This window comes from Camarhynchus parvulus, chromosome 12 (assembly GCF_901933205.1).
Source record: "Camarhynchus parvulus chromosome 12, STF_HiC, whole genome shotgun sequence".
Lineage (NCBI taxonomy): Eukaryota > Metazoa > Chordata > Aves > Passeriformes > Thraupidae > Camarhynchus > Camarhynchus parvulus.
The window spans coordinates 11888936-11901687 of record NC_044582.1 but is presented as its reverse complement, the minus strand read 5'-3'; positions in this window follow the sequence as shown (position 1 = coordinate 11901687).

The window sequence follows — 12752 nt, the reverse complement described above, 5'->3', positions numbered from 1 at the left end:
TTCTTTCATTTCCTTTCCCAAGTCCCTTCTCCTCCTGCCCCACCACCTTCCACCACCACTCAATCCCCATGCACACACTCCACTCACAGGCAGGGCTGCTTGTGATGCCCTGCTCTGCTCACACAGGCCCCTCCTCAGCCTGTGCTGTGCCTTATTCTGCAAACTGTCACACAAAAAGAATAAAATTAAAATCTATAGAACTACTGAGTAGGATATACCAGACCTGACTGAAAAAGAGCAAAACAGCCCAGAGAGAAAAGTGGGAGATGATCTTGTCATGTCACATCCAGCTTTTGCACAGAGCCATGTGCTGCTCCTGCAGCACCAGCCCAGCCCATTAGGCACACTCAGCCCTTCTCTCACCTCTTTAGACACCAGTCATTGATAATCTGTGCAATTAGTGTAAGGCTTACAGCTGGACTCAATGATCTTAAAGGTCTTTTCCAACCTGAATGATTCCATGATTAATCTTGCCTGTCAGTAAAGCTGCAGCATCTCTGCACACAGCAATACCCTACAACAGCTGAATATATTGCATTAGAGCAAGAATCTCCTTAATAGATTTCTGCAGCAAGAGTGGAAAATGGGGGTGTTCCCAGCCACATATATCCTAGTGAGAGGTAATGAATGGCACACCCATAGCATTTTGCTAATAACTTCAAATAGAGTGAAGAGTTCAGCTGGGAGGGGAGAATTTCTTTTTTTCTGGTAAAAGTTTGATGAGCTTTCAGAATCAAATATTTCAGAGCTTGCTCATTGCTAATTAAGGGTTAGTATACTAAATTAGCAGTAAATTAACATTCATTTCTCTGCTAGTACACTAGAGCTGCAGGAAATTACCCAAATTATTCAGGTAGTGACATTCATCACTGGGTGGAATTACTGTAGCTTAAACAAGATTTAGTGCTACTCTGTAGCTAATATTCACAGCTGCAGGAAAAGAGAGGCAGGCTCCCTCATTCACAGCAATTTTGACAGCAGAGGTGCCAAGACAGTGGAAAATGTTCATCTGAGCTGTTGATTATTGAGACAAGAGAACGGGACAGGCCAGGCTTTGCTGAGATCACTGCATGCTTGGGGTGCAAATGGTGAGGTGGCACCTGGCTGGTGGCTGCAAGTGACCGAGTGCTGCTGTAAAATGAAAATATCACCCTAAAAATATCTTTGTGCAGTTGCTGGGGATAATTGATGCTGGTGCAGCATTACTTCAAACCACTCATAAAGCTCCATCTGTGGCTGCAGCTCTATAGACATTTCATAATTATGTTTAATACTGCAATCTCCTATTTCTAGGGAGGATTTGAGGATCTCTGCACATTTGTCTAAGTGATGAGTGTTTTATCTAGGGCTTAGGAGCTTTCCTTCCTCCCTGGGGAATAGCTGGCTCAGGAAGCTGCTGAATGCCTTCAGAGCCCTCCCTAACCCCTTTTTAGGTCAAACACAACTCAACCATAGCAGGCTGAAGAAACCAGACAAGTTTTGATGGCCTAGGAAAGAGGTAGTGAACATCTCACTGGCACCACATGCCCATACCCTAGCAGACCTTTCCTGATACATTCATCTCCAAAGCAAAGAGTGCACCTGATATGCTGGAGCTTGGAGCCTGCTGCATTCCCCGGCCAGCTGCCTCCCAACCACTTTTGCATCATGGATGTCACAGACATATTTTCTGAAAAATCCTTTTGCCAGGATTGTTTTCTCCTGAGAAGCTGAGAAGCCTCAGAGGAAAAGAAAAACAATAATTATCTGCTGCTGTGGAATGCAACAGGTGCATCTTTGATTGGTCCATTCGAGTTGTTTCTACTTGATGACCAATCACAGGTCCAGCTGTGTTGGGACTCTGGTCAGTCAGAAGATTTTATGATCATTCCATTCCATTCCTTTCCTTGCTAGCCTTCTGATGAAATCCTTTTTTCAATTCTTTTAGTATAGTTTTAATATATCATTTTCCTTTAATATATATCATAAAATAATAAACCGGCCTTCTGAAACATGGAGTCAAGATTTTCATCTCTTCCCCTGTCCTGGGACCCCTGCAAACACCACCACACATGAAGAATGTAAAACGTGCACAGCAGGGCTCTCCTGGGCACTCTGAGGTTTTGGGCAGGCAGCAGAAAAGGTGTGCAGGCAGGGGAAGTCCCCCTGGGGAGGACAAGGATGGTTTATGCCCTAGTGCAAGTCAGTCAGAGGGAGGGAAGCAGAGTCCCTGTGAGAGAAGAAAGGTGGCAAAGGGGAAGATGGAGCCTGAGAACAAAGCACTGCTGCTTTCTCATTCACTAAAACTGTGTGTCAAGAACCCAACACCTATAGTACTTGAGGAGAAGCTCCTCAGGATACCATTTTACCTTTGACTATTAAGAACAGCCACTCTATAGAATGCATATGCCTGAACAGACACAGTTACACAGACAACAGGACAGATCCCTTTTGATCACAAAGAAGTCCACGTGCTGTCTGAAGCCTTGTGCAGAATGGCAGCAGGGGTCTTCACACTCTATTTTTACATTTTCCAGCACTCATACTAGGAGAATGAGCTGCTGCCCCCTGCAAATAAAGGCCCAATCTAAAGCAGGCATTGCTTTTAAGCTCACGGATGGAGATTTCAGATGTCACCACTATTAATTTTCACTCTTCTGGCTGTGTTCCTTGTCTGCTGCTGGCAATCACAGTGGGATCAAGAATGAGTCTCAAAACAGGAGGAAAAGACAGTTGTCTAGTTGTGCTTTTTACATTCTCTCACAAGCAGCCCAAAGCAGAGATGATAATGCATATCTTAATTAACTAAGGCCCTCCACGAACTGCCTGGGGCAGGTTTTTATGGATACTGGCTTCTGGCTGGACAACTGGCAAGTAGACTTTTACTGCCTGGAAACAAAGGCATTGCAAAAAGCCAGTAAGTTAAATCAATGTTCTATTAATCCATTTTTAAAGTCTCACAGGCACATTGTACTCTTTGTCCAAAAATGTTGCAGAGCTTTAGCAGCTGCCCTGCTAGCATGGGAAGCACAACAACAGGACCTTTAGATGTCTGTGTGTGCAGGGACACAGCTCTCTCCTGTTTAAAATCCACCAGGTTTCATACAAAGCTGGTATGGGCCCGCTTTTGTCATCCAGCTTGCTCTTAAGATGAAGAATCACCACATGACAGTGCTAGGAAGAAGCAAATCTCTCCTCTGTGGGGCAGGGGGAGCCCCCAAGAGCTTCTCTCGCCCTTCCTTATCCTTTATGGCACAGGATTCCCACATATGTGCCCTAATGCTAAGTAGTGTCAGGAGGAACAAATCCACTGTCACCACTTTTCAGTCACTCCTGGGGGCAATAATAGAGGAATCTATTTACTTGCTCCTTTGTGACCTGCAGTGGAGAATTAATTTTGCTCAGTGCTCTCAGGAGGAGCAGCTGCTGCCTCCTCTCCCAAAGGGATGAAGTTTGCTCTCCAGACAATGTGGAGAGGATAGCAAGGGAACTGAAGTCCCCTAGATGTTTTTTAGGGACAGGACTGTTTCTCTCATTAGCCATGGCCCCCCCTGAACCCCTCACAAAGCCCTTCCTGCAGGACCTTGTTACGGAGAGCCTCGGTGGAAAACAGCACTTCCAAATGTGACTGTTGGGGGCTACATGGGATAAAATCTGAGACTACAGGAAGAAGAGATGGACAGAGAAGCCCAGATGTGTTATTTGAAGCTGCCCTGTGATGCTGTCAGGGGCAGGACAGCTGGCAGCTCACAGCATTGGGGGCTGCTGGGGTGACTGCACCCCAACATGGCCCATGCACAGCCCCATCCTCAGGAGGAGCAGGAACCAGCTCACCCCAAATTTAGTCTCACTGTTCCCCAGCAGCTCACAGAGCCCTTCTGTAGGACTGGAGGTTCTCAATCCCCATTCTGGAGAGAACTGAGGTTTCTGCAGTGACTTCCCTGAGCTCACCCAGGGGGCCTGAGCAGCGCCAGGAACAGACTGCAGGACTCCTGTGTGCCAAGTCACCAGCTCTGCATTAGGCTAAACTCTCCTACAAGCACAAAGTGCCTCAGAGCACAATTTTTGGGCACAGAATTGGAGCTGTACAGAGCAGAGCATCTGTGCTGGTGCTGTACCCCAGGCTCAGCCTGCTCTGACTTTGTAATCCATCTGTACCCTCCCCTTTTCCCAATGGGCTCTCCCCAACCAAACACCAATGCACATTTGAAGGATTTCCATCCCGTGGGTATTTCATATGTTTTTAACTTTCTACATCTTCAAAAGAAAACCAAAAAAGCAATAAATGTCTTGCAATGGCAAAGAAGATATGCTGTGGCATTGGAAAATAGGTAGCATGTGATCAACAAAAGCTGTAGAAGTGGTCTGTTACAGGAGGAAGTCACACTGCCAATTTTTTAATGCTGTTTACCAAATCAAACAGGCATTCTGCAGCCCACCTGTTCCTACTGCCTCTGACTTCAGGATAGCCATTTTCTGAAGCCAGAGAAATAATTACTGGACCAGTTTATTGATGGCAGCTGGTTTGGAGTGAAAAAGTCCAAAATGTGCAATAATTAAAGACTGTAAGGGATGCAAGCTATTAAGAGGACAAAGAAAGCAAAATAAATTGATCCAGAATGGGCAAATGGACACCTTCCATGGGAAGCCAAAACCTCTCCTCAAAGCTGATGTACTCAGTCAGCTTACAGGGAAGTCCAAAAGGTGAGGTGGGGGGAACCACAACAATCCAAATTTCTGCAGTTGTTTTTTTTTATGCAGGAATTATTATCCAGTCCTTGTCACTAACACAGAATTCAAAGTCCTGGAGTCAAGCAATGGCCTAGAGACCAGCATGTGCCAGCTGCTTCAAAAGGCCCTGTAAAACCCCATAAAGGAGAATTGTACACCAGCATGCCTGGGGGATAAGCTGTGTGCAGCATTCAGCCCAAAGTGCAGGGGATGGAGCTGCATTCCCACCCAACTGGAGGTGATGTTGCCAATCCTACAAACAAAGCCAGTCTGTCAGTCTCAATATCCTACCTTGTGGCCATGAGTCCCATAGGCTAATTAAAACTTAGGTTAAGAGTGCTTCCTATCAAAGCTGCTCAATGCATTGACTTCTAATTTAATTTTATGTCTCTCTTTCTTCTCCAAGAGAGGAAAAAGCCATGGTATTGGTGTTTTATTTATATCCATCACAGCCTGTCTCTCCGTGGCACTTCCCTTGTATTGTTCTGCCTAAAATAAACAGACTTAACCTTTGCAGTCTCTGCTGCATGCAAATCTTCCCTCCAAAGTATTTTCTATGCTTCTGATTAGGTTTGCTGCCCTTCACTGAACTTCTTCTATTTCCTGCTCTATCATTTTTTAATTAGGGTAACCAAACCAAGCATGCTTCTCAAGGTGAGGCCACATCACCATCTCTAGAACAACACTGTCATATTTTCAGTGTTGTCCTCTATTCAACAAATTAATGTCATGCCATTTTATATTTATGCTTCCCTGATCACTGCTCAGACCTCAGCAGATGTTTTCCATTGAGTTCTTTGAGATATTTTTTTGTTCTGAGGCTCACCCCATTAGACAATCAACTGTTCCATCCAATTAATAGTAACTTCCTTTTACTCACATTGCATTCTATTATCAGTATTTTGATTAATACAGCTTTGGTAAATTCAAAGGAAATTCTTAGTCACACTTAGATTTGATTAAATTTTGGAGCATCCAATTCCAGCAATTTGCTCCTTACTTTTTCAGATTATCATAAAATACTGAGTACAAGCTCAAGGAGTGCCTGCCATACAAATGTCTGTATATGTAATTACTGAAGCTCTCCACAGAGACATGATTTTCGAAAGAATGCATGTATCATAACATAAATAAAAACCTAATTTATTTTTAAAGTATTTTAAAATCTCAAGCCTTGACTTTCTGTACCCGCACCACAAGTCTACAAAGAGGGAAGTAGTAAAGCCTCTGTCACTTCCCAGGGTGCATTCACATGCACATCACCAAGCCAAACAAACCCTCCTCCTCTGGCTGCTGTAACACAATTTTCAAGGAAAGGTGAACATGACAGTCTTCAAAGGGATTTAAACAAAACAATGTCAGGAAAGGTTTCACCACCCCTTGTACCACACACTTCTGTAGCCTGTGTAAAGAAATACCCCTCAGTGAAATTCAGACTACATAAGGGTTTTGAATTCAGAATGTCTTTTTATAATGATATATTCATGCTTGCTGCCATCCATCAGGAACTTCCTATAGAGTGGATGCTTTTCTGTCAAAAAAAAAAAGAAGCTGAATTACTTTAGAGTGAATCAAGTTTTTGAACATTTACAGGGGGAAGAAGAGAAGCGACAGGAATCTTCAGCAGTTTCTCATCTATATGGATGTCCCTGTCCAAGGATTTCATCATAGAATAGTTTGGGTTGGAAGGCAGCTTAAAGATCACCCACTTCCAAACCCCCTGCCATGGGCAGGGACACCTTCCACCAATCCAGTCTGGTCTTGAACACCTCCAGGGATGGAGCATCCAGAGTTTCTCTGAGCAACCTGTGCCAATGCCTCACCACCCTCACAGTAAGATCTTCTTCCTAATGTCTAATATAAACCTACTCCCAGTTTAAATGCATTTCCTCTTGTCCTACCACTACACATCCTTGTAACAAGTCCTCCTCACTCCCTGATAGACCCTTTGGGTACCCAAAACCTTCTCCAGGCTGAACAACCCCAGCTCTCTCAGCCTGCCTTTGTAGGATAGGTACAGCCAACAGGAATATTGCACAGCAGCGGTCTCAACACCAACCTCCGAGGAATTCCACTCCTCCCTGGTCTCCACCTGGATATCAAGTCAGTGACCCAGGGCATGGAAGCAGATAGACAGCCCTCTTCCCACCACAGAAATATTCCCAAGTTCTTGGCAGCAGCCTCCTGCAGGAAGGCATCTTGCTGTTCAGACACCTGGAGAGCTCACCACAAATCACCAGTTAGTGCTGAGGCTGTTGGCAGTGGCTTCTGGGATATTATTAATTGCAGGAATTTATTTTAAAAAATATTTTCCCCAGCATATGACATACTAAGTTGTCACAAGTAACTTTCTTCTAATGAGAATTTCTGCATATTAGATAAGAGTCCATAAGCATAGATGGGTGTTATTTTAAAAAGCTGTGTTTCTGATGGGGAGGAAACATCATCACATTTTCCAGAGATCAGTTTTCTAGAAAGGAAAAATAGCAACTTTCTTTTTAGGACAAAAGCAATAGTTTTTACCTCAGCTAAAGAATCCCATCTGCTGTGGGCTCTGAGACATTGGCTTATTAGCAAAATTGTCTGAAAGAAGCATAAATCTGATTTGCTCAGAAACCAAATCTGCACACAGACAAAAATTACAGTCTGCCACTTCCCTGTAAATTAGGCTCCTTCCCTGTCCTCAGTTCATTTCCATGGACAATGGGTAGCACCTGCTGCCAGTCAGATTCCTTCAGCACCTTCCCTTTTTCCAGGGGGTTTTTGGCCAGTGCCAGCCCCCAAAGGCTGGTGCTTCCCTCCCCAACAGGCATCCCATCCACACACTGTCATTTCTGGCTTATGCTAAAATTCCTTTTGGCCATATGCACAGACACCCCTTTTTTTCTTTCTCCTCTCTCTGCCTCTCTATCTTGTGAACACCCCACACTGTCAGAACCCCACACTGGTTTGTGTCTTGTCATGGCTGTCACCACTCAGCAGCTCAGTCCCTGCTTCCCTTTTAATGGCACACTTCTCTGTTTTACACTGAGCCATCTATTACCACTTGGATGATCAGCATAGCACATTTCTGGGGTCAGGTGTGAGACTGTAAGTTTCCTGGGGTTAATTTCAGAGTTGGTTTTTTGCTGGTACTTAGACACACACTCTTAGTAAATCATCAGAGCTAATGGGGGAGGGAGTCTGAGGAGGATGGTGGAGGCACAATTTACAGGCAATGTTTACAGCTCTTTTTTCTTTCCTCTATCCAAGCCTGTCATCTGGGGAGGCAGCACATCCTGATCTCTACCAACACAAGATCAAAGCTTTCCAGGCCTGTCAGAACTCTGAGCCTGTCGCTATCCCTATTTACACTTGTTTATTTTTATTATTGTTACCATTAATAGTAATTCATCTTGACAGCTCCTGAGCAGCCACATGGGTAAGGACCTTATCCCACTAAATGCTGTAAAAATGCAAACCAAAATGACAAGAGCTTACAGCTCTTAGGACAAGCAAGCAGCAGAGAAGCTGTTTAAATGCTGGCCTTCATTCAGGCTGAGTTGGTGCAGGCAGAGCCAGGCTGCACAGGCCAGCTCTTCCCTGGAGTTTAGGGCTCCACTTCTGTTACACTGAGACAGAATTAGGCACCCAGACATCTTTGAAGTTCAGTCCCTGTGCATCTCATTTTCACCAGCAGTCAAATTATTGTTACAGGTTGTTGTGTCCCTCACAACAACCTGCTCCAGGAACTTCACTGCTCACTTCATCACCCCACTCCCCCACACCAGCAAAGTGCTCAAGTACCTGAGGAGTCTGAGAGCTTGCTTCATTTTGGCAGAGTAATTCCCAAGGTGTGAGATGCCAGGAGCACAAAATCATCATGCTCAGAGACGTAGAGTTTTTCTTCCAACCACTTCTGTGATAAACAGCACCAAAGGAGATGTGTGCCAAATGCAGTTGGAGTTTTATGGTTGTTCCTTTAGCACCTCTTCGGATTTTGTTTAGTTCACTTCTGCAACAACAGCTGGGAGTAGTATTTCCTTCAAATTACAGAAAGATTTAGTGTTACCTTAATGTGATACAAGTGTAGGCTGAATTATATTTAGGAGGAAGTACAATATGTGCTAATGAATAATAAAGACTGTCTACCAGGGTATTATTCTGTCTCTGGCTGCTGCCTCAGCCAGTTCTCACCTTCTTGATGCTGCTAGCAAGTCACAATGGCTCTGCCACTCAACAGTGGGACCATACTGGAAACATTCTCCATTTGCTAAGGTTTCAGCTGGAAAGAGGCCCCTGTTTCCAAACATAAGAACTGAGCTGGAAAACAGACTTTCCTTTCTGCTAAACACACCCTGCAGGATTGCAAAGTCAACACCTGTAAACTGACAGGCACAGAAAGAGTTTGGGAAGAGGCTCAGCCCCACTTTCACTCCAAAAACTGGCAGCAAGTCCCAGATGCAGTCCTTATTTTGCCCTTCTCAGTTTGTCCATGTGCAATGCGAGCGGGCATTTGGCAGGACATTCATGTCTGAATCACTGCTAGGGATGTGTGGCTGGTGGGAAACACAAGTTCAGCCCAGTCAACAGTGAACTGACAGCTGCAACCAAGAATAGCACCAATATGGTTCACTGATTATCTGAATTACTTCAGGGCACCTTACAAAATCCCTGCAATGTATCACAGCCACCAAAGGAACACATTATTTTATGCAAAGAACGTTTTTGAAAGATGCAACAAAATACCCACTGATAAAAATAGCTGAGAAAATACAGTGCTAATGCATATTCCTTTCCTTCTACATTATTTATCCTTCACAAACTACTACACAAATACACTTTTTCCTACAGAGAGTCAAAAATAACATATTTGACTTATCTGTTTAAGAAATAGTGACATGTGTCAACCAAAACGTTCCAACACAGGATTTTTCAGTTTCAACAACTGTCAGAGGACTCCTCTATTGAAAATAATCAATGTCTTTGACAGATAAAGGGAGGTAATATTATGACTTATTTTGATACAACTTGACAGCTTTTTTTTTGGACAGTATTTTTCACTGTCAGTCTATTGGATTTGAATTTTAGCTGGGGCCCATGAGAAATATGCTTTTGGTCTTTAGCACTGAATCTCTGCAAATCAAAAGGGCAGTGGGAGTGCAGTAGTTACCTGCTTTTTATTTGCCATTATCTATCGGTCTCCACTTTTAATTATTCATTTTTAATACCCTTCCCAATTTTTATACCCATGAGATGTCATAATAAGGCACATTTAAACTATCCTTTGCTGCTCCCTTGGCAAGAAAGGACATTTCACACAGCTAGACTTGGAAATGGAGCTATTTCCTAATGTCACAGTGTTCAGACTGACAGTTCACTTCCATCAAGAGCTCATCTGTCCTGTTCTTATGAGACTGCAGCAACTTAAAAGAAGTTATTAATATTGATTATGAAATATTCAAACACTTGCCCATGCAGGAGATTGTGGGGGTAAGGATCTCTTCATTAAAATTCTTTATTCAAAACACATCCTTGAATTAAAATAATTTTTACAAAATTCAACAATGGATCCAGATCTGAATTCCTGTAAAAAAAAATCAAGGCATTTAAAAGAGTCACTTAAATCACAAGCCAGTCCTTCACTGCTGCAAAACTCCACCAAAAGGTGAGAAGTTCTAGGCTTGCTGCTGGCAGACATTGCCCTGGGACAAAGAGAAGGCAGGGTGAAGAGGATAAAGGGAAATTCCTCATTACCCTGTATTTTGATAATAACCTTTTGATAACTACCATTTGGAACAACTTCTCCCACTGAGCAGTCAGGTAGAGTCCACTTATTCTGACTCCAAGTGTTTGTTCCTGGCTGCAGTTTCCATGAACATTGTCACCATATTTTGTCTTTCATATAAATATGTGACCTTGTAGGGTTTAGTATCTAAATATTTATTTGCTCCCAAGCCTAAATTCACAGCGTGATGTGTGAAATTCCCTTTGGTATAACAATGCTCACAGAGACAAGGCTGTGAGATGACTGAAGGTACAAAGGTGCAGGAAATAAAAGGACTTGTATTCCCAACTCATCATTCCATATACTGCTCAAGACAAGAATTGCATCCTGGCTTTTGATGTATTGTTGTTGTATATGTTGAGAGCTCAGTTATGTTTAAATGTAGTACTTCAGCTCCTTTGCTTAACAACACCTGCTAACTTGCTTGACATCTCAAAGAGTTTCTTAAAATATTCTTAAACCTTTGGCATCCCTTCCTGCCCTGGGCTCCATGAATAAAACATTTATCCAGTCAGCAGCTTTAGCAAAGAGGAACAGCCAAGTTCCATCCATCAACGTCAGCAGCTGAATTACTGAGTGATTTCAGATCCTTTAATAACTCTGTTTCTTTATGACTGTGTTGGTAAACAATCAAACAGTGCTGGCACCTGGCTTTCAGTGAGCATTAACTTTTTTTGCATTATGAAATACTACTAATAGAGCTTGTTGCTGTTTTTGTTATTTCAATTTAAAAAATGTCTGCAATGCTGTCTACCTTTGTGAGAATGCACTGAGGTTTACTCCTGATTTGTTACGAAGGTCATCAAAAGCTACTCACATTAAACCTGCTGGAATTGGAAAAAAAAAGCACAAGGATAAATAGAGCCTTTACTTCACATATAATGTGCTTCATTTATCATTGGGATCACCACGTAGTAATACACTGCCCTTTTGTAAAGCTGTTAATAGAAACTGAGCATTTTGGGGTGAAAAACCAATGATATAAAGCTTCTGTTGTTGTACAAGTCCAAGGAAGATTGGAGGTCCAAGTACTACAAGGAAATTGCCTACAGATATTCAAAAAGAAGTTCCTGGTATGAGTCTCTGTGTAAAGGAGGGGGAATGGGGAGAAGAAAAATCAGCCTTCTGAATTGAAAACCTAGCCAGAATGTATATGAGCACATTTAGTTTGGATTAAATGGATATTCAAGATAAAAATCTTTTCCTAGGACTTTACATTGGCAGAACAGGAGGAAGAGATTTTCCACACACACTTGGATGCAAGGAACAGTTTAGACTCTAACCAGGATATGCAAATGGAAAGCCCTGGTATTCAATCCTCTAACCTCTCACAAAGGAAAACTATTCTTAGGCATGCAGGAGTAGCACACTGAAGTCAAACGGGTCATTAAATAAGGATGAGTGGCCAGGGTAGAGCCCCTGGTCTGCCTCTGTTCACCAGGGGTTTGTGCCTGGAATATAAACAGCAAATCTCCACAGACACACTAATAGGAGAGAAACTTTTGAGTATCTGATCCTGCAAAAAGGATCCTTCCCAGCTCTGGGACAGAAAAAATTACCAACATGGAATTTGCAGAGGATGAAAAGCATGGGGAGTACAACAACAGAAGAGCATGAGCCTCCCTAAGCCCACCTAGACTCTTGTTCCTAAGATCTTTGGGCTCAGATGAAGGTGCCAGTGTAGGATCACTCCAGAGACAGTTCCAGGGGGTTGCAATGTTTTCTCTCCCCTCTGGGGAGTCCCTCTTGCCAAGCAATAGCTCTTGTACCAGGTTTGAGCAGAGCAATGTGTGCAGAAATATGGGAGGGGTTTCTCACCTCCCAGAACACATTCTCAGCTGTAGAACCACAGGAAAACATAGGCTGATTGCACCAGAGAAAACATGTTTTTATAGGTTTCTGCATGTTTAAATGAGCTCTGTGCTACTGAAGTCAAGGGGCACACAGGTAGAGACCAGTAACATTTTCATTTAGAGGCATCTTAGAGCCTCTCCATAGGAAAATAAACAGACTCTTCAGTAGAATTACACCCAATTAAGCCACAGGTAAATAATTAAGCCACAGGCTTCACTATTTAAGCACTTCCCAGTTGCCTGGATAAGTGAAGTGTCACCATTATGGATTAGGCTTCTACACTCTAAGTTTTCTCTGTGGCATCTTAAAAATAAAAAGCAACACTTAGTCATATTTAACCAAAGACTGTCTCTGCTTCCTTTGTTGAAATGAAGGGAGGTACTGCTCCTAAGGAGCACATTAGCTCATTCTTTGATTCCCA